The sequence below is a fragment of the Schistocerca serialis genome, chromosome 12 (genome assembly GCF_023864345.2).
Source record: "Schistocerca serialis cubense isolate TAMUIC-IGC-003099 chromosome 12, iqSchSeri2.2, whole genome shotgun sequence".
NCBI lineage: Eukaryota > Metazoa > Arthropoda > Insecta > Orthoptera > Acrididae > Schistocerca > Schistocerca serialis.
The window spans coordinates 56960622-56983385 of NC_064649.1; positions in this window are offsets into that span (position 1 = coordinate 56960622).

Sequence of the window (22764 nt, forward strand, 5' to 3'; positions counted from 1 at the left end):
GATAAGGAATCACAGGTTGCACTGTTTACATTCTAAGTCGTAAATGTTTATCCAAATTAACAACCTCGGTGGCTATCTGTCCACAATATTACTCAAGACGAGCGTACGCGTAACCGACACGACGCGGGTGATTGTTGATGATGCGGAAGCCGAATGATCGAACGAAAGTTCTTACGCTCGGCACACATACAGATACCTGGTAATAGTCCTCCTAGACACTAGTAATCGTATAACACTGTTCGTAAAGTTAATTTTTTCAGTTTCTTAGTTCTCACTTGTACGAGCGTGCGCGTAACCGTCGCGGCGCGGCTGATTGTTGACATTGCGGGAACGCGATGACCGAACGCACGTCCTCACACTCGCTACAAGATACTGGCACTTGACTGCACTCTTTTATGGTAACTGATTTCTGCTGACTCACATCAGTTCTTTCTGGGAGACCGAACACGGCGCGGATGATTGATACTGTACGGTACGATACACAACGAGAGGATACACAGTACGTTATCGGCAGCACTCCTCATTTTTAATTACATCTTGACGCACTTCCCTCTGAATTACTTCGATTTTTAATCACTTTACTGTAATAGCACTTGTAGCAACACTTCAACCTGAATACTAACAATGCTTCTTACATGCAGAGCTACACACTACACAACATACAGGGTGTTTAAAAAATGACCGGTATATTTGAAACGGCAATAAAAACTAAACGAGCAGCGATAGAAATACACCGTTTGTTGCAATATGCTTGGGACAACAGTACATTTTCAGGCGGACAAACTTTCGAAATTACAGTAGCTACAATTTTCAACAACACATGGCGCTGCAAGTGATGTGAAAGATATAGAAGACAACGCAGTCTGTGGGTGCGCCATTCTGTACGTCGTCTTTCTGCTGTAAGCGTGTGCTGTTCACAACGTGCAAGTGTGCTGTAGACAACATGGTTTATTCCTTAGAACAGAGGATTTTTCTGGTGTTGGAATTCCACCGCCTAGAACACAGTGTTGTTGCAACAAGACGAAGTTTTCAACGGAGGTTTAATGTAACCAAAGGACCGAAAAGCGATACAATAAAGGATCTGTTTGAAAAATTTCAACGGACTGGGAACGTGACGGATGAACGTGCTGGAAAGGTAGGGCGACCGCGTATGGCAACCACAGAGGGCAACGTGCAGCTAGTGCAGCAGGTGATCCAACAGCGGCCTCGGGTTTCCGTTCGCCGTGTTGCAGCTGCGGTCCAAATGACGCCAACGTCCACGTATCGTCTCATGCGCCAGAGTTTACACCTCTATCCATACAAAATTCAAAGGCGGCAACCCGTCAGCGCCGCTACCATTGCTGCACGAGAGACATTCGCTAACGATATAGTGCACAGGATTGATGACGGCGATATGCATGTGGGCAGCATTTGGTTTACTGATGAAGCTTACTTTTACCTGGACGGCTTCGTCAATAAACAGAACTGGCGCACATGGGGAACCGAAAAGCCCCATGTTGCAGTCCCATCGTGCCTGCATCCTCAAAAAGTACTGGTCTGGGCCGCCATTTCTTCCAAAGGAATCATAGGCCCATTTTTCAGATCCGAAACGATTACTGCATCACGCTATCTGGACATTCTTCGTGAATTTGTGGTGGTACAGCCTTAGACGACACTGCGAACACCTCGTGGTTTATGCAAGATGGTGCCCGGCCACATCGCACGGCCGACGTCTTTAATTTCCTGAATGAATATTTCGATGATCGTGTGATTGCTTTGGGCTATCCGAAACATACAAGAGGCGGCGTGGATTGGCCTCCCTATTCGCCAGACATGAACCCCTGTGACTTCTTTCTGTGGGGACACTTGAAAGACCACGTGTACCGCCAGAATCCAGAAACAATTGAACAGCTGAAGCAGTACATCTTATCTGCATGTGAAGCCATTCCGCCAGACACGTTGTCAAAGGTTTCGAGTAATTTCATTCAGAGACTACGCCACATTATTGCTACGCATGGTGGATATGTGGAAAATATCGTACTATAGAGTTTCCCAGACCGCAGCGCCATCTGTTGTTGAAAATTGTAACTACTGTAATTTCGAAAGTTTGTCTGCCTGAAAATGTACTGTTGTCCCAAGCATATTGCAACAAACGGTGTATTTCTATCACTGCTCGTTTAGTTTTTATTGCCGTTTCAAATACACTCCTGGAAATGGAAAAAAGAACACATTGACACCGGTGTGTCAGACCCACCATACTTGCTCCGGACACTGCGAGAGGGCTGTACAAGCAATGATCACACGCACGGCACAGCGGACACACCAGGAACCACGGTGTTGGCCGTCGAATGGCGCTAGCTGCGCAGCATTTGTGCACCGCCGCCGTCAGTGTCAGCCAGTTTGCCGTGGCATACGGAGCTCCATCGCAGTCTTTAACACTGGTAGCATGCCGCGACAGCGTGGACGTGAACCGTATGTGCAGTTGACGGACTTTGAGCGAGGGCGTATAGTGGGCATGCGGGAGGCCGGGTGGACGTACCGCCGAATTGCTCAACACGTGGGGCGTGAGGTCTCCACAGTACATCGATGTTGTCGCCAGTGGTCGGCGGAAGGTGCACGTGCCCGTCGACCTGGGACCGGACCGCAGCGACGCACGGATGCACGCCAAGACCGTAGGATTCTACGCAGTGCCGTAGGGGACCGCACCGCCACTTCCCAGCAAATTAGGGACACTGTTGCTCCTGGGGTATCGGCGAGGACCCTTCGCAACCGTCTCCATGAAGCTGGGCTACGGTCCCGCACACCGTTAGGCCGTCTTCCGCTCACGCCCCATCATCGTGCAGCCCGCCTCCAGTGGTGTCGCGACAGGCGTGAATGGAGGGACGAATGGAGACGTGTCGTCTTCAGCGATGAGAGTCGCTTCTGCCTTGGTGCCAATGATGGTCGTATGCGTGTTTGGCGCCGTGCAGGTGAGCGCCACAATCAGGACTGCATACGACCGAGGCACACAGGGCCAACACCCGGCATCATGGTGTGGGGAGCGATCTCCTACACTGGCCGTACACCACTGGTGATCGTCGAGGGGACACTGAATAGTGCACGGTACATCCAAACCGTCATCGAACCCATCGTTCTACCATTCCTAGACCGGCAAGGGAACTTGCTGTTCCAACAGGACAATGCACGTCCGCATGTATCCCGTGCCACCCAACGTGCTCTAGAAGGTGTAAGTCAACTACCCTGGCCAGCAAGATCTCCGGATCTGTCCCCCATTGAGCATGTTTGGGACTGGATGAAGCGTCGTCTCACGCGGTCTGCACGTCCAGCACGAACGCTGGTCCAACTGAGGCGCCAGGTGGAAATGGCATGGCAAGCCGTTCCACAGGACTACATCCAGCATCTCTACGATCGTCTCCATTGCTGCGAAAGGTGGATATACACTGTACTAGTGCCGACATTGTGCATGCTCTGTTGCCTGTGTGTATGTGCCTGTGGTTCTGTCAGTGTGATCATGTGATGTATCTGACCCCAGGAATGTGTCAATAAAGTTTCCCCTTCCTGGGACAATGAATTCACGGTGTTCTTATTTCAATTTCCAGGAGTGTATACCGGTCATTTTTGAAACACCCTGTAACAGTTCCGTGTCCCGCGCTCGACTCAATAGACGCGGCTGCCCGCAAAGATACTCCACAACTAAACCAGCGACATGACAGTACACTTACAATCTCCAAATGAGTGGACTCAACAGTTCACCCACAAATGTCATTACTCAAATGGCAAATGCAATGTGGTGGCTTAAACCATTTTAATTCTTGTTCGTGAAGATGGTCCATGACTGGAACCGGTTGATATTTGGGTTTAAAATAGAAGCAGCTGATAGTAAAACATACATTTTACACTTTCTTTCTTGTTTTGTTGTAAGGAACCTGTGTACAAAGTTTGTAAAAGTACTTTTGAAACAGACTGTATGCAAAGACGGAAGTCTGAAAAGGGACGTTCTCACTGCTGCCGTCGTAGTAGAAGATCTGCAGTAGTCAGTGTTAATTGTGTTCTAAATGGGGCCGGCCGAAGTGGCCGTGCGGTTCAAGGCGCTGCAGTCTGGAACCGCAAGACCGCTACGGTCGCAGGTTCGAATCCTGCCGCGGGCATGGATGTTTGTGATGTCCTTAGGTTAGTTAGGTTTAACTAGTTCTAAGTTCTAGGGGACTAATGACCTCAGCAGTTGAGTCCCATAGTGCTCAGAGCCATTTGAACCATTTTTTTTTTCTAAATGGGTTCCTAAAACTTATAAACTTATTTGAAGCTTCATCAAAAATGCATGCACATACAACTTTTAAGTACTTTCTACAGTTACGTTTCGGGTATTTTGTAAACCTTACTGCAGTTGGCTATGCAGCGTCACAGTTCATCCAAAATTAGAGTGGGGTCGCACAGAGTCTTCACGAACCCCTACAAAACATTAAAGAAAGGATTAACCACGTGCTACGGGATGTGGCGACTTTGGAGATGGTGTAATGCGAGATTCATCGTTAAGGCAGCTCATTATTAAGAAATTCTCTGACATACAGATTGTGACTTTACAATGCTATTGCGAGCTGTTGTATGCATGATGGGGGAAATTTTAATTAACTCTTTCTATATCATCCAGGTTACTAAAATCTAAAATTATGGAGTCCCTAATCATCATAGTGTATAGGAAGGTAGGGCATGGACGGAGTTACTGTGAACAGTTCAGTGATAGAGTTGTTCTCATCAGGATCGGCCGCTAAGGAACACCTACAACAATACTTCAGGAACACATGGCGAGGTCGCAAGCACAAGATGAAGAGAAAGAGAAAATGTATGATAATGTTGAAAGAATAATTCAGTATGTAGAGGGAGATTCAGTAAGCGGAGAGGATTCTAACCAGAATGAAAAATGCCTCTATCATAGCACGAAGAAAACTGAATATGTCCTGGAAAGAATTAGGGATGTAAAAGAAGCGAACTAGCTTTCCCATTTATCTAGAAGCTTCAGAGACGTGTAAATCGAAACGTTTTGACATATTCGCGCCTTTTTACTTGTTAGTATTAGACTCATGGCATGTAATATAATGCATCGTTTGGAGTTGAGTAACATGATACATGACGTCGTGTCGTATGACACGTTATCCAGAAAGACATTTGTCATGTCGTGCAATGTATCACAACGTATCGTTAAAGTTAGGATACTTTGTATTATACACTCCCACTCTTAGGTACTTTCTATTGTAGATTCATCTCACTTTCTAGAAGCACATAAATTAGTGTCTATTTCAGAATAAAGACAGTCTATGTTGCGAAATTATTTAACGTCAATGACGCGTGTTAGCCTTTTGGGACATCGTCAGATTGTATAAAAGTAGCTAGATATGAAATTCATCCGTCATAAAGCACTATAATATAGAAAATGGACACAACAGTAATTGGATGCCTAATCCATCCGTCATATCCAATTACCTTTGCGTCAATTTTATATGGCTGTATGACGGACGGGTTACATATCTAGCTACTTTTACACAACCTGATGATGCCCCAAAAGGATGAAATGTGTCATTCATAATAAATAATTTTGCAAACAAGATTTATATTCCGAAATAATTCCAAACTGGTTGCTGTATCACCCTGCCATAATGGAATGCAATAATTTTTCAGTCTATTTGTTCTTTCACCCCTCATCATGCATGTAACAAGCGATAGGTTTGGGAAAGAAATCAAACAATTGTTTTGGTTTCCCCAGGAACAAAACCACCTCTAGAAATGTCATCCCTCCATAAAAACAGTTTTTGCAATGACACGTACGCTCTTCAAACACATGATATTATATATTGTGTACCATGGCTCGCGAATCTTCTGGATTTTGAGCACAGGATCATGGACTTTAGTCTATAAATTGCAAGATGCAGGTGTGCCAACACCTTGGACGTATGAGAAGTCACTGTGCTGGGAAAGTAGGATTAACTTGAAAAAAAGCGCGAATATATCAAAATGTTTTGATTTGAATGTCTTTGAAGCTGCCAAATAACTCGAAAAGTTAATTCGCTTTTTTACACACCTAACTCTGTCCAGGACTTATTCGCCGTTTTTGTTCTATTTTTAAATGTGCATTTTTCATTCCGGCTCCCAACTTTTACTCTACCTAATTTTGACATCATAACGCCATAGCTTGGAACCGATGTAGATTTTTGTTGGCTCGGGCGACGACTGATACGGTATATAGGTTTCATTATTGTCTTGTAAAATCCGAATGATGCTAGATTTTTGAAAGCGAGTTTTCACTTTTATACTAAGAAAGAGTTTTTTATTTATTCGATTCACTTTAAACCGTTTCCGGGAATTCTATTCACGTATTACACAAATTTTACGTGCTATATTTAGCTCGTATTTAAACCATTGTATCTCGACAACAGATAAAGATTAATGGATGAAAAAATTGTTTTGACTTTGTCTATTTATCTACATTCGTGCAAAGTTTGAACCAATTCGTAGAAGTTCAAAATATAGAACTGACGCGCTTGAAAAACCTCCCATAAAAACGTGATTTTTTGCATCTTTTTGTACGTAAAATTCGAACAGTGCACATACCAATGGTGGCATTAGCTGGACATTAATTTCAGCCCAATGAAATGTTTAGCAAAAGAAAATTTGGCACAATTTGCTTGGGCGTCAGCTCTGGGTCATCATTCAAATCTTGTTTAAGATACTGTAACATTGTCACAGTAAGACAGAATTTCGAATGGCTATAAAAATGGCCGCTAATCCGCGCTAAATCAAAAACGTTTTAAGTCATGTTCATAACTCAAATAGCAACCGAAGACCAAGACCCCTCCCCGCTTCAAACTGCTATTCTGCGCGTGACCCTCTCAGACATTTTTATTACAGAGCTTTCGCTCTTTGTAACAGACCCAGAGACACGGGATGATACCAGCTGGATTAAATCACTGTCAGACAGAGATTCCTGAATCAGACACTGGACACTGGCGCAGGTAAAGACTCAAATTACAATTCAGTAATGATGAAGAGTGGACTGAAGTTCTAGAGAATTGTATGGAAGGATCAATGAGGAAAGAAATGGGATGCTGAAGTACTGACGAATGCTCAGATGAGTTTGAAGTTCGCTAAAGATGTGGATACTCCGATAAGGAATGCCTCAGTGGGAAGGTCAGTTACGAGAAGCAGAAATGTGTAAACAGAGCCATCACGTATGTTGGAAAGACAAACATAGGTATTTGACGAAGGAAAGAAGTAAAAAAAAATGTTCAGGGGAATACACGAACACAACAATATTAAGGAAGAGCAGGGAAGCCATGGCGAAATGGGCGAAGGGGAAATGTGAAGAATTCGAAAAAGACATGAGCGTCAGAAGGAGTGACTCAGTATGCAGAAAAGTCACAAAGACTCATGTTGTTGTTGTTGTGGTCTTCAGTCCTGAGACTGGTTTGATGCAGCTCTCCATGCTACTCTATCCTGTGCAAGCTTTTTCATCTCCCAGTACCTACTGCAACCTACATCCTTCTGAATCTGCTTAGTGTATTCATCTCTTGGTCTCCCTCTACGATTTTTACCCTCCACGCTCCCCTCCAATACTAAATTGGTGATCCCTTGATGCCTCAGAACATGTCCTACCAACCGATCCCTTCTTCTGGTCAAGTTGTGGCACAAACTCCTCTTCTCCCCAATCCTATTCAATACTTCCTCATTAGTTATGTGATCTACCCATCTAATCTTCAGCATTCTTCTGTAGCACCACATTTCGAAAGCTTCTATTCTCTTCCTGTCTAAACTATTTATCGTCCATGTTTCACTTCCATACATGGCTACACTCCATACAAATACTTTCAGAAATAACTTCCTGACACTTAAATCAATACTGGATGTTAACAAATTTCTCTTCTTCAGAAACGCTTTCCTTGCCATTGCCAGCCTACATTTTATATCCTCTCTACTTCGACCATCATCAGTTATTTTGCTCCCCAAATAGCAAAACTCCTTTACTACTGTAAGTGCGTCATTTCCTAATCTAATTCCCTCAGCATCACCCGACTTAATTAGACTACATTCCATTATCCTTGTTTTGCTTTTGTTGATGTTCATCTTATATCCACCTTTCAAGACACTGTCCATTCCATTCAACTGCTCTTCCAAGTCCTTTGCTGTCTCTGACAGAATTACAATGTCATCGGCGAACCTCAAAGTTTTTATTTCTTCTCCATGAATTTTAATACCTACTCCGAATTTTTCTTTTGTTTCCTTTACTGCTTGCTCAATATACAGATTGAACAACATCGGGGAGAGGCTACAACTCTGTCTTACTCCCTTCCCAACCACTGCTTCCCTTTCATGTCCCTCGACTCTTATAACTGCCATCTGGTTTCTGTACAAATTGTAAATAGCCTTTCGCTCCCTGTATTTTACCCCTGCCACCTTTAGAATTTGAAAGAGAGTATTCCAGTCAACATTGTCAAAAGCTTTCTCTAAGTCTACAAATGCTAGAAACGTAGGTCATAGTGAAATTAAAAGCAAGGGTAGTAACACTAAGAGTACAATGAGAATTCCAGTGTTACACGGTGAGGAGAGACAGAGAAGAGATTAAAGTGGATGACAAGGAAGAGATAGGAATCCATTATTACAGTTAGAATTTAAAAGAGCTTTGGATAATTATAGATCAGGTAAGGCAGAAGGAATAGGTAACATTCTATCGGTAATGACAAGAAACAACCATGCAGGTTGGTGTGTAGAGTCTATGAGACTGACGATGTGCCATCAGACTTTCTCAAAAATGTCATCCATTCAATGCCGAACACAGGAAGGTCAGGTATGGGGAAGAACTATCGTATAATCAGCTTCACAGCTTGTGTGTCCAAGTAGCTGACAAGAATAACATACAGAATAATGAGAAGGAAAATCGAGGAATTGTTATATGACGATCAGTTTGGATCAAGGAAAGATAAGACGAAACAAAGAGGAAAGTAATGAGAAATAGCAGAAATGAAAATAGCGAGAAACTTAACGTAAAAACTGTTCAAAAAGTAGGAGATCATAAGAATCAGACTAGCAACGATAAAAAGGGCATTCCTAGCCAAGAGAAGTCTACTGGTGTCAAACATAGGCCTTAATTTGAGGGAGCAATTTCTGAGAACGTACTTTTGGAGCACAGTATGGAATGGCAGGGAGACATGGACTGTGGGAATATCGAAACAGAAGAGAATCGGAGCAACTGAGATGTGGCGCAGCAGAAGAATGTTGGGAATTTGGTGGACTGATAAGGTAAGGCCGTCGTCACACGGACCATGCTTTCGAAGGTCAACATTGTGCACGTCGAGTTCAACGTGCCGCTGAACGCTCAGAAACGATGTGACTTGTTGTGGCGTAACAAGCTTGCTACGCCACACTGGGAAGGGAGCCGAAAGAAAGGCACGCGTACACACACGCCGACTGGCGTCAAGTCTGGAACAGGATAACTATTGAATGGTAGCAAGAAAAGTACGTAGCTGCTTTATGCTTAACTTTTATTCTTTGATGAATACAGCGTTCTTCTTGAGACATTTATACGATAACTCTCAAACTAGGTAAGGCTAATGGCGCCTTGCTAGGTCGTAGCCATGGACTTAGCAGAAGGCTATTCTAACTGTCTCTCGGCAAATGAGAGGAAGGCTTCGTCCGTATTGTCGCTAGCAATGTCGTCCGTACAACTGGGGGCGAGTGCTCTATCGTATCTCGAGACCTGCCTTGTGGTGGCGCTAGGTCTGCGATCACACAGTGGCGACACGCGGGTCCGACATGTACTAAATGGACCGCGGCCGATTTAAGCTACCACCTAGCAAGTGTGGTGTCTGGCGGTGACACCACATGACTTGTGCAAACGGCTCGCGTGTCCCAACGTGGTATGAGCGACCGCAGCGCGCTCCAGTGGCAGTAGTCGGCTGGTCTGGCACGTTAATCACACTGTTTACGAAATCTACAGGCGTAAAATTCCCATGGCAGCTCTATTACAACGCACATTTCCTCCCCTGTCCATACGCTAGTCATGTTGTTCTGTCTGTAGTACACATAAATAAAAACTTCAGTACCCATTAGCAGGAGATAAGGTCAAAAGAAAGTACCATGTGCAGTCAGTAAGGACATCGGCTTACAAAAGTTCCATTACAAATAGTACGATACAAATTTACAAAAGGTCTCCACATAATAAAAAAAATAATTTCATTATTCTCACTTTTTAGTAAAACTCTAATGTCATTCTTACTTAATCACTGTTCCTATTCAGCAGCAGAATCCTTACAACATATGAAGTACGAAACTTGAACCGAGAGAGTGCAAAATGTCTTACTGCAGGTAGTGCAAGCTAACTTGTGGATAAAGCCAAATGAACAAACTCACTCAAAATAAAGAGCGCACTTATATTTACATAGCATCGTATTTTATACTGATCTATTAGTAATGCCGGCCCTTGTGGCCGAGCGGTTCTAGGCGCTTCAGTCTGGAACCGCGCGACCACTGCGGTCGCAGGTTCGAATCCTGGCTCGGGCATGGATGTGTGTGATGTCCTTAGGTTAGTTAGGTTTAAGTAGTTCTAAGTTCTAGGGGACTGATGACCTCAGCTTTTAAGTCCCATAGTGCTCGGAGCCATTTGAATCATTTATTAAAGTAATAAGGTAGTATATGATCCTGTTAGAAAACTCGAAGGTTTGTGAAGAAAGACGACTTCTATTCAGTGGGACCCGATCCAGCAACGCATCAGGTGTTATACTACTAATCAGCGTGTCTACTCACTACACTACACCGGTCCTACGTGGTAAACCATCATACTTTGCATCTTACAATCCCCTGAAAGCTTTAATCATAGATACATTATTAACTGACATTTACTTCTAACAAATTGCAGCCAAGAGCAAGGCGTTTTTGATGGATCCTCAGTATGCCATTGCCTTGAAGTGGCATACTTTCATAATACGCAAGTCACAATAATTCTTTAAGCAGCAATATGACGTTTCCCGTCATTTTACTACAAGAAATCATACGCTTTTCCAGAGATCCGCAATTTGCTGGTGCTTAGAAACGGCGTGTATGGATGTGGGCTTGAACTGAAAGCCAAAATGGCGTCTCGCGACTCTGCACTGTAGAGTGATGGCGTCATCTGACTTACATGGCGTTCTTCCGTGACGACTCCGCGGAGTTCTTTTTTAACGCTACGAGGTCAGAAACTCGGCACGACCAACGCTCAACATGCGAATCCACGGTCCTTGTGACAATGGCTTAAGCAATGACGAGGTTGTCCTCAGAATCGGCGAAGCAAGGAACGTATGGAAAACACAGCCAAGAAGAAGGGACGGAATGACAGGATATCTGTTAAGACGTCAGGGAATAACTTCCGTGATACAAGAGGGAGCTGTAGAGGGTAAAAACTGTAGAGGAAGACAGAGATTGGAATGCACCCAGCAAGTAATTGAGGATGTAGGGTGCAATAGCTACTCCGAGGTGAAGAGGTTGGCACAGAAGAGGAATTCGTGCCGGGGTGCATCAAACCTGTCAGAGGACTGGTGACTCAGAAAAACCATAGTCATGATCTTGTACGGTTTCCAGTCCCTGGTTGGTCCATTTAGAACTGTAACGTTGTTATAGGCCGTCAACGCCAAACATCACCGCAATGTCCTAACAGACACGTTCGTATAACGTACGACACTGATTTCTGCGATTATTTCACGCAGTGTCTCTCGTCTGTTAACACTGACAGCTCTACGCAAACGCTGATGTCTGGAAGACCGTCGGCCACTGCTTTGTCCACTGTGGGAGGCAATGCCTCAAATTTGGTATTCTCGGCACATTCTTAACACTGTGGATTTCGGAACTTTGAATTCCCTACTCATTTCTGAATTGGAATGTCCCATGCATCTACCTCAAACTACCATTGCGCGTTCAACGTCTGTTAATTAACGTAGTGCTGCCATAATCACGTCGGAGACATTTTCACATGAATCGTCTGAATGAAAATGACAGCTGTGCCAATGAACAACCCTTTTATACCTCGTATCTTGTGCACACGATACCATCACCATTCTGTATATGTACATATCATTATCCTATGACTTTTGCCACCTCAGTGTACGCTTCTGCACAAACCTTAATTCCTTTTATCTTGTCTTCACTATTCTTGCGCGAAATATACATTTTTTAAATTAAAACCTAGCTGCCGCAGCGATGTCGTTCGCTTAGGTGCCAATAAAACTGGCCGTCTCTCAGAATCCCAAGTCCAGTTATCCTGCACCGTCTGACAGTACTGTAGCATATGGAAGTTCACGGGTAAGAGCCTTGCAAACCAAAGACTCTGTGATAAAGGGAACCCACGAAATATGATCTTTGACGCCATACAATATGGCGTCTGCCAAATTCTGCTTATGACGTAAAACGATGTCGCATCTCAATGGTCACGTTCCTCTCCACGAGGTAAAAATCTGACATCCCAGGTTCTGTATTTTGTAAAATTTTTGAAATCTTTATCAGCGATCTTATACAGGGTGATTCAAAAAGAATACCACAACTTTAAAAATGTGTATTTAATGAAAGAAACATAATATAACCTTCTGTTATACATCATTACAAAGAGTATTTAAAAAGGTTTTTTTTTCACTCAAAAACAAGTTCAGAGATATTCAATATGGCCCGCTCCAGACACACAAGCAATATCAACCCGATACTCCAACTCGTTCCACACTCTCTGTAGCATATCAGGAGTAACAGTTTGGATAGCTGCTGTTATTTCTCGTTTCAAATCATCAATGGTGGCTGGGAGAGGTGGCCAAAACACCATATCCTTAACATACCCCCATAAGAAAAAATCGCAGGGGGTAAGATCAGGGCTTCTTGGAAGCCAGTGATGAAGTGCTCTGTCCAGAACTTTTCCCTTTGCACAAACACCCATTCTCTGTAAACTGTTTATACCAACGTTTAATACACCACCTATCAGGAGGTTTAACACCATACTTCGTTCGAAATGCACGCTGAACAACTGTCGTCGATTCACTTCTGCCGTACTCAATAACACAAAAAGCTTTCTGTTGAGCGGTCGCCATCTTAGCATCAACTGACGCTGACGCCTAGTCAACAGCGCCTCAAGCGAGCAAATGTACAACTAAATGAAACTTTATAGCTCCCTTAATTCGCCGACAGATAGTGCTTAGCTCTGCCTTTTGTCGTTGCAGAGTTTTAAATTCCTAAAGTTGTGGTATTCTTTTTGAATCACCCTGTATAATATATATAAATAAAAAACAGTCTTGATCCCAAATTTCTTTTACTCGGAATGACCGGTTTCAATCCTTAAGGATCATCTTCAGACTCCAGAACGGCAGCAGGTGGGCTTCCATGGAGCAAGCTGCGCCGACCCACGACGCTGGAGCAGTCAGTTCAGCGTTGTGGGTCGGCGCAGCTTGCTCCATGGAAGCCCACCTGCTGCCGTTCTGGAGTCTGAAGATGGTCCTTAAGGACTGAAACCGGTCACTCCGATTAAAAGAAATTTGCGATCAAGACTGTTTTTTAATTATATTCTTTATTCCACATTCCACAGTGTAGCGTCGAATTCAGCGTTGTGACGTCACCAGCTCCTCGTCTACATTAGGGATGGTGAAAAAGTGACTGGTTAAAACCGATACTGGTATTTTAGTTCTGAATAACCGGCATTTTTCGGTATTTCTTTGGTCTCGGTTATAACAGGTGATTTTTATTTTTTACTAATAACCAAGTGAAAGAACAAGTATCAATTAGCAATAGCAGCAATGCAGAAATTTCTCGTTTCCATATAAATCTTTTTTAAAAAGGAGTAATTTTTATTGTTAAAATTTTCGTTAGTTTGAAATCTGCATTTTTACAGAAAACAGAAATAGCGAGCAGCGCTATTTTCATAAGAGAAACGGGCAACAAAGACATAGCATAAAAACTGATACAGCATTGTTGAGTCGATAGTGTTCCTGTTGCCACAAGACTCGCCTCGACGCAGTCTGTGCTGAAGTTTCTCGCTATCGTCGTGGGATATTCGTTGTACCACAGACTGGCACCAACCATAATCTGCAAATGTTTTTTCAAAGTGACGTAGCAATGAAGTACAATGCTTTATTATCTTTAAAGGAACAAAGATTTGTCTACCGTTTCAACGAAATAATAGAAGACAAGTTTTGATAAGTTTTTCAAAGAACTGGAATTACTCGCAAGGGCGTCCAAGTCCATACTCCACCCCATAGCTCTCAGGGAATGGAAAATACGCAGAGTTATCACGTCTTTTTGTTTCAATGAAATTATTTATTTCAGTAAAATCAATTAAAAGTCGGTACTACGCAGGTTTTTTGTGACAGAGGCGGAACTGGAACATTTTTGTGGCTACATAACCAAGTCGCCATTCGTCTTCCAAAATATTAAAAGTACTCAAGCCTCCACGTCTAGCCCCTCTCCCACCCTAAAGTCTATCGTATGGGGGCTGTTGTCAATAGGAAAGTATTGTTTCTTTTGTGCTGTTCAACCACTTATTACTTTTCGAGGAAAGCAGCTAACGGTGTTGCTTGAATTTGGTGTAGTCTATATTCTTATATGTTTGTTCGATTTCTATGTAAACAGGGAATACACTGAAGCGCCAACTAGTATACGCGTGAATATTCAAATACAGACATGTAAACAGGCAGAATACGGCGCCGCGGTCGGCAATGCCCATATAAAACAACAAGTGGCTGGGGCAGTTGTTAGATCGGTTACTGCTAGTACAGTGGCAGGTTATCAAGACTTAAGTGAGTTTGAACGTGGTGTTACAGTCGGCCCATGAGCGATGGAAGACAGCATCTCTGAGGTAGCGATGATGTGGGGATTTTCCCGTTCGACCATTTCACGAGTGTACCGCGAATATCCGGAGTCCGGTAAGACATCAAATCTCCGACATCGCAGTGGCCAGAAAAAGATCCATCACGAAAGGAACCAGCGACGACGGAAGAGAATCGTTCAACGTAACAGCAATGCAACCCTCCCTCAAACTGCTGCAGATTTCAATGCTTGTCCAACACTAGTGCTGGCATACGAACCATGCGTGATACGGGTTTTCGGAGCCGAAGGCCATTCGTGTACCCTTGATGACTGCGCGATACTGAGTCTTATACCTCGCGTGGGCCAGTCATCAGCGACAATGGACTGTTGATGACGGGAAACATGTTATCTGGTTAGACGTGTCTCGTTTCAAATTGTATCTAGTGGATGGACGTGTATGGGTATGGAGACAACATCATGAATCCACGGACCCTGTATGTCGGCAGGGGACTATTAAAGCTGGAGGAGGCTCTGTAATGGTGTGGGCTGTCTGCGTGTGGAGTGACATGGGACCCCTGATACGTCTAGATACAACTCTGTCACTTATGTAAGCATCCTGCTGATGACCTGCATCAATTCATGTTTATTGTGCATTCCGACAGACTTGGGCAATTCCACCAGGACAGAGTGGCTTCAGGAAAGCTCTTCTGAAACTTCCTGGCAGATTAAAACTGTGTGTCCGACCGACACTCGAACTCGGGACCTTTTCCTTTCGCGGGCAAGTGCTCTACCAACTGAGCTACCGAAGCACGACTCACGCCCGGTACTAACAGCTTTACTTCTGCCAGTACCTCGTCTCCTACCTTCCAAACTTTACAGAAACTCTCCAGCGAAACATGCAGAACTAGCACTCCTGAAAGAAAGGATAATGCGGAGACATGGCTTAGCCACAGCCAGGGGGATGTTTGCAGAATGAGATTTTCACTCAGCAGCGGAGTGTGCGCTGATATGAAACTTCTGCCAGTTGGTAGAGCACTTGCCCGCGAAAGGCAAAGGTCCCGAGTTCGAGTCTCGGTCGGGCACACAGTTTTAATCTGCCAGGAAGTTTCATATCAGCGCACACTCCGCTGCAGAGTGAAAATCTCATTCTGGAAACATCCCCCGGGCTGTGGCTAAGCCATGTCTCCGCAATATCCTTTCTTTCAGGAGTGCTAGTTCTGCAAGTTTCGCAGGAGAGCTTCTGTAAAGTTTGGAAGGTAGGAGACGAGGTACTGGCAGAAGTAAAGCTGTGAGTACCGGGCGTGAGTCGTGCTTCGGTAGCTCAGTTGGTAGAGCACTTGCCCGCGAAAGGCAAAGGTCCCGAGTTCGAGTCTCGGTCGGGCACACAGTTTTAATCTGCCAGGAAGTTTCATATCAGCGCACACTCCGCTGCAGAGTGAAAATCTCATTCTGGAAACATCCCCCGGGCTGTGGCTAAGCCATGTCTCCGCAATATCCTTTCTTTCAGGAGTGCTAGTTCTGCAAGTTTCGCAGGAGAGCTTCTGTAAAGTTTGGAAGGTAGGAGACGAGGTACTGGCAGAAGTAAAGCTGTGAGTACCGGGCGTGAGTCGTGCTTCGGTAGCTCAGTTGGTAGAGCACTTGCCCGCGAAAGGCAAAGGTACCGAGTTCGAGTCGGTCGGGCACACAGTTTTAATCTGCCAGGAAGTTTCCTATCAGTGCACACTCCGCTGCAGAGTGAAAATCTCATTCTGCAAACATCCCCCGGGCTGTGGCTAAGCCATGTCTCCGCAATATCCTTTCTTTCAGGAGTGCTAGTTCTGCAAGTTTCGCAGGAGAGCTTCTGTAAAGTTTGGAAGGTAGGAGACGAGGTACTGGCAGAAGTAAAGCTCTGAGTACCGGGCGTGAATCGTGCTTCGGTGGCTCAGTTGGTAGAGCACTTGCCCGCGAAAGGCAAAGGTCCCGAGTTCGAGTCTCGGTTGGGTACACAGTTTTAATCTGCCAGGAAGTTTCATATCAGCGCACACTCCGCTGCAGAGTGAAAATCTCATTCAAGCTCTTCTGAGTTTAAACAGTTCCGCTGGTTACCAAACTCCCCAGACATGAACATTATTGAGCATATCTGTGATGCCTTGCAACGTGATTTTCAGAAGAGATCTCCCCCGCCCCCCCCCCCCCCCAATTGTACTCTTACGGATTTATGGACAGCCCTGTGTCAGTTCCCTCCAGCACTACTTCGACACTAGTCGAGTGCATGCCACGTCGTGTTGCGGCACTTCTGCGTGCTCCCGGGGGCCCTACACGATATTAGGCAGGTGTACCAGTTTCTTTGGCTCCTTAGTGTAGCAGGAAGGAAAAAAAACTGAAAATAGGTTATTTCAGAAAAGAGACAAATGGTTGAAGTGGCTCTATGGGACTTAACATCTGAGGTCATCAGCCGTCTAGAACAGAACTACTTAAACCTAACTAACCTAAGGACATCACAAACATCCATGCCCGAGGCAGGATTCGAACCAGCGAACGTAGTGTTCACGTGGTTCTAGACTGTAGCGTCTAGAACAGTTCGGTCACCCCGGCTGGCAGAAAACAGTCATTTTGAGTGGATTAACATTCCGGCTGCACTGGCGTGAAAAAAAAAAACAATTGAAAACTGGTTGTTAAAGCTATAACTGCCTTCCCTAGCTTAGGTGCGTTTTCACGTCAGGTGAGATGTCGGCCTAAAGGAGGCAGGTTCCGACAAAGCAGGTGCCAGGGAACAACCGCGGCTGGGACGCGTGACGCAGGGAGGCGTCGGAAATTGCGAGCAGCGCCGACGGCGGCGTCGGTGGCGTCGGCAGCGGCAGGCTCGCCTCCCCGCGGCGTCGTTACGCCGCTAACAGCCGGCCGGGGCCGGCGTCGCGACGCTGCGCTGCCATTGGCCGGCGCCGCATTCCGGCGCGCTGCCGGCTTTTACGGGCCGTATCGCCGCCGCCGTCGCCGGGGGCCATAACGCCGCGCGCTGCGTGTGTGTGCGTGCTCGGGCGCGTGTGTGTGTTTTCCTCCGTAGATTGGTCGCCGCTTTTACGTCCCTCGCGCGCCGGCACCGGCGAGGGCGAATTCTCGCCGCGGGATTCTCGACGTGCCGGAGGGAACGCAGCGGCGCGGGGCTCCTTGCATGCTAATTTTTTTCTTTATTATTCCTCCATAGCGTCGCCCATCAAGGCGGCGGTGGGCTCGCAGCGGTCCACTGCCGCACGGCAACTGAGTGCAGTTGTACGAGGATACTACAAATGACTTATTCCTTTCCAAAGCTCTACATTTCCCAAAATATTACATGTACAAATATGAAAAACATACTACTTGTAATAGCGTTAGCGTTATGAGTGTAGTGCCTCGATTAACTGACGACTAAGCAAAAAAAGTCACTGTACAGGGTGAATATTAATAAATCCGACAAATCGAGGAGTCGGATTACTGACTGCAAATGGAGAAAAGAAGGTTCTACGAACGTGTCTCCGGAAACGCATCGTTGCCGCTGTAGGTATCGCTGTAAGTAGGCTGTTTAGGTTTTTATGTTGGTAACGCCACGTAGCGCTCTGTATGAAAATCACTGACTGTGCTGTGTGCAGTCTGTGGCTGGTTTGCATTTTTGGAATATTTGCTGTTGTAGTGTTGGGCAGTTGGAGGTGAGCCGCCAGCAGTGGTGGATGTGGAGAGAGAGATGCCAGAGTTTTGAGAGATTAGTATAAGCGGACGATCTGGACGTGTGACCGCCAGGATAAGGAAATTTGTAAAGATGGATGTCATGAATTTTTAAATTTTTTCTTTAAATTAGCACTATGGGATTTAACATATGTGGTCATCAGTCCCCTAGAACTTAGAACTACTTAAACCTAACTAACCTAAGGACATCACACACATGCATGCCCGAGGCAGGATTCGAACCTGCGACCGTAGCGGTAGCGCGGTTCCAGACTGAAGCATCTAGAATCGCACGGCCACACCGGCCGGCTGTCATATATATGAACACTATTAAGGTAAATACATTGTTTGTTCTCCATCAAAATCTTTCATTTGCTAACTATGCCTATCAGTAGTTAGTGCCTTCAGTAGTTAGAATGTTTTATTTAGCTGGCAGTATTGGCGCTGACTATTGCAGTAGTTCGAGTAACGAAAATTTTTGTGAGGTAAGTGATTCATGAAAGGTATAGGTTATTGTTAGTCAGGGCCATTCTTTTGTAGGGATTATTGAAAGTCAGACTGCGTTGCGCTAAAAATATTGTGTGTCAGTTTAGTGATGATCAGAATAAATAAAGAGAGAAATGTCTGAGTACGTTCAGTTTGGCCCAGCTGTTTGAAAATCAAATAACGTAGAGGTTTTCAGGCACTGTCATTTATAATTTTTCTAAGGGGATGTTTCATCGCTAAAGAATGAAATTTCCTCTGACCACGTGCCGTGCATTCTTTGTGTGTTGCAGTCTGTGTTATTGACGCAGCATGCTGTAAGCACCAGAATGGTCCGGTATTCATACCGGGAACAAGCCGAGATGTCATTTGTGTGCGGCCGAGCAGATGGAATCGGTCGAGAGCCAGCACGGCTATGCCAAAACAAGTACCCTCGTAGGCCCCAACCACATCACACAACATTTCAAGCCCTTTTGGGCGATTGTGTGATCATTGATCCTTTCAGTCCAGTGAACAGGCAGGGAGGTGGATGACTGTGCTTGCACCAGATTTGGAAGATCAGTTTCTACAGGATACTGAGACGAACCCTAGTAGAAGCTCCAGGCAAGTGGCCCGGCAACGTGGTGTAAGCCAAAGTACGATTACGTGTATCCTACATGATAGGTATGTGTGAACACATGCGTTGCATTCCATGGCGGCAACTTTGAGCGTCTGTTGTGATGTGGATGCGATGCAGCTCCGTACTGTATTCCGGAACGATTTTTTGTCGTTGCATCCACACTGTCCATTTCCGGACACCTGTTCATAGGAGCTTTTTTCCTTCATTTCCAGTCAGGAATCCGTCCCACTTAGTTTATCGGTTCCATTTATGTTTACCCTACATATACAGGGTTTACCGGCTATACAGGACGTTCGAAAATCTCCGTTACTAACTTCTGCGACTTGTAGAGGAGAGTGAGTACGTAATATTTTGAATAGGAGCCCATGTACGGAAACGTACCGTCTCCGATCTACGACTGTTTCAATTCAGATGTGTAACGCGCCCACGTCTGCTGGTATGCAATAGGGTAGACAGGATGAAGAGTACTAAATCAGTCGGTCACCTGATGTCACTTAACGTCTGCGAGATCTGTTCAATGCCTGTGCCTCTCCAATACGATAAACATGGTTCGGTACGCGTCTTTGGAAAACACAGATATGCTCCTCGTGCATGGCGAAACTCAAGGTAATGGAAGAGCTGCCAGTTGTGAAACTTCTTCATTTAACTTTTCTGCTTATATTGCTGAGTGAAATAGACTATACTGTCTCTTTACTATTCTTTATCATCTGTAAACAATATCCTAGCGCAACGCAATCTGACTGCTCAAAAAAAAAAAAAGAACATCACACACATCCATGCCCGAGGCAGGATTCGAACCTGCGACCGTAGCGGTCGCGCGGTTCTAGACTGAAGCGCCTAGAACCGCTTGGCCACTCCGGCCGGCGACTGCTCAAAAGATGATAACCTGGCTTCAAATAATTAATACAAAAGAATGGCCCTGAATTAGTAGGAATCCTAACAATAACCTATACATTTCATAAGTCACTTACCTCACAAAAATCTTCATTACACGAACTACTGCCATACAGCAAGCGCCAATATAGCCAGCTAAATAAAAGATTCTAACTACTGAAGGCTCTTAACTACTAATAGGCACATGGTTAGCGCAGGAAAGATTTTGTTGCAGAGCAAACAATGTATTTACCTTAAAAATGTGACAACCAATTCAAAAAAATTACATAATCATCAGTAACAAATCTCCATGACGGATACACATTCAGACCGCCCGCTCGCTCTAATACTCCAAACCTCCAACACCGCTAATTATTAAACTCCAACCTCCATCACTGCTGACTACTCACTCCCAACTTCCACCACTGCTGGCTGTTCATCTCCAACTGCCATCACCGCTGACTGTTAATTTCCAACTGCGTCCGACCAGCTCTCAGAGTTATTAATGCAAAACGCAACGTAGCTGCCAAAATACAAACACATAAACAGCCTACTTACAGTTGGCTTTATTACGAACGTTTTCGCAACGTAGCATGCCGTCGCACAAGCTTTTTGCTCAAGCTACGCAGCGGCTCCAAGAAACTAGCTGCCTTCACTGTGAGGAGGCAGGACTGTTGTGCTCCACGGCAACGCCGCACGCCCGACTACGAAGAAATAAGCTATGTGATCAAAAGTATCCGGACACCCCCAAAAACATACCTTTTTCATATTAGGTGCATTGTGCTGCCACCTGCTGCTAGATACTCCATATCAGCGACCTCAGTAGACATTAGACATCGTGAGAGAGCAGAATGGGGCGCTCACGTACTTCGAATGTGGTCAGGTGACTGGGTGTCACTTGTGTCATACGTCTGTACGCGAGATTTCCACACTCCTAAACATCCCTAGGTGCACTGTTTCCGATGTGATAGTGTAGTGGAAACGTGAAGGGACACGTACAGCACAAAAGCATGCAGGTCGACCTCGTCTGTTGACTGACAGAGACCGACGTCAGTTGAAGAGGGTCGTAATGTGTAATAGGCAGACGTCTATCCAAACTATCGCACAGGAATTCCGAACTGCATCAGGATCCACTGCAAGTACTATGACAGTTAGGTGGGAGGTGAGAAAACTTGGATTTCATGGTCGGGCGGCTGCTCATAAGCCACACATCACGCCGGTAAATGCCAAAGGACACCTAGCTTGGTGTAAGGAGCGTAAACATTGGACGACTGAACAGTGGAAAAGCGTTGTGTGGAGTGACGAATCACGGTGCACAATGTGGCGATCCGATGGGTGTGTGTGTGTGTGTGTGTGTGTGTGTGTGTGTGTGTGTGTGTTTGTGTGTGTGTGTGTGTGGTTGTATGGCGAATGCCCGGTGAATGTCATCTGCCAGCGTGTGTAGTGCCAACAGTAAAATTTTCGGAGGCAATGCCTTTATGGTGTGGTCGTGTTTTTCATGGAGGAGGCTTGAACCCCTTGTTGTTTAGCGTGGCACTATCGCAGCACAGGCCTACACTGATGTTTTAAGCACCTTCTTGATTCCCAGTGTTGAAGAGCAATTCGAGTTTGGCGATTGCATCTTCAATACGATCCAGCACCTATTCATAAGCACGGTCTGTGGCTGAGTGGTTACATGACAATAACATCCGTATAATGGACTAACCTGCACAGACTCCTGACTTGAATCCTATAGAACACCTGTGGGATGTTTTGGAACGCCGACTTCTTGCCAGGCCTCACCGACCGACATCGATATCTCTCCTCAGTGCAGAACTCCGTGAATGGGCTCCCATTTCCCAAGAAACCTTCCAGCACCTGACTGAAAGTATTCCTGCGGTGAGTGGAAGCTGTCGTCAAGGCAAAGGGTGGGCCAACACCATACTGAATTCCTGAATTAACGCTGAAGGGCGCCACGAACTTGTAAGTCATTTTCAGCTAGGTGTCGGTATACTTTTCAGCACATAACGTATACTGCATCGCGTTGATGAGAGCCCTCAACGAATACCCACCAATTGGACGTGCAGTGATCGTCAATCACAGCATCGTCTGGGACGTTCTGCGTGAGCAACAATTACGACCGTATCACTCACAAAGGTTAGACGTTATGGGTCCAACCAATTTTCCACAAAGCGTTGCCTGCTGCGCGTGGTTCCTACACCGCTGCATCGACACGCCGCTGTTTCCACGTCGAGTTCTGTTCACAGATGAATGTAAGTTCACTAGGGACTGTGTTCTGAATCTGCGAAACAGCCATATCCGGGCAAACGGAAACTTCCGTGATACGCATGTTCAGGGAT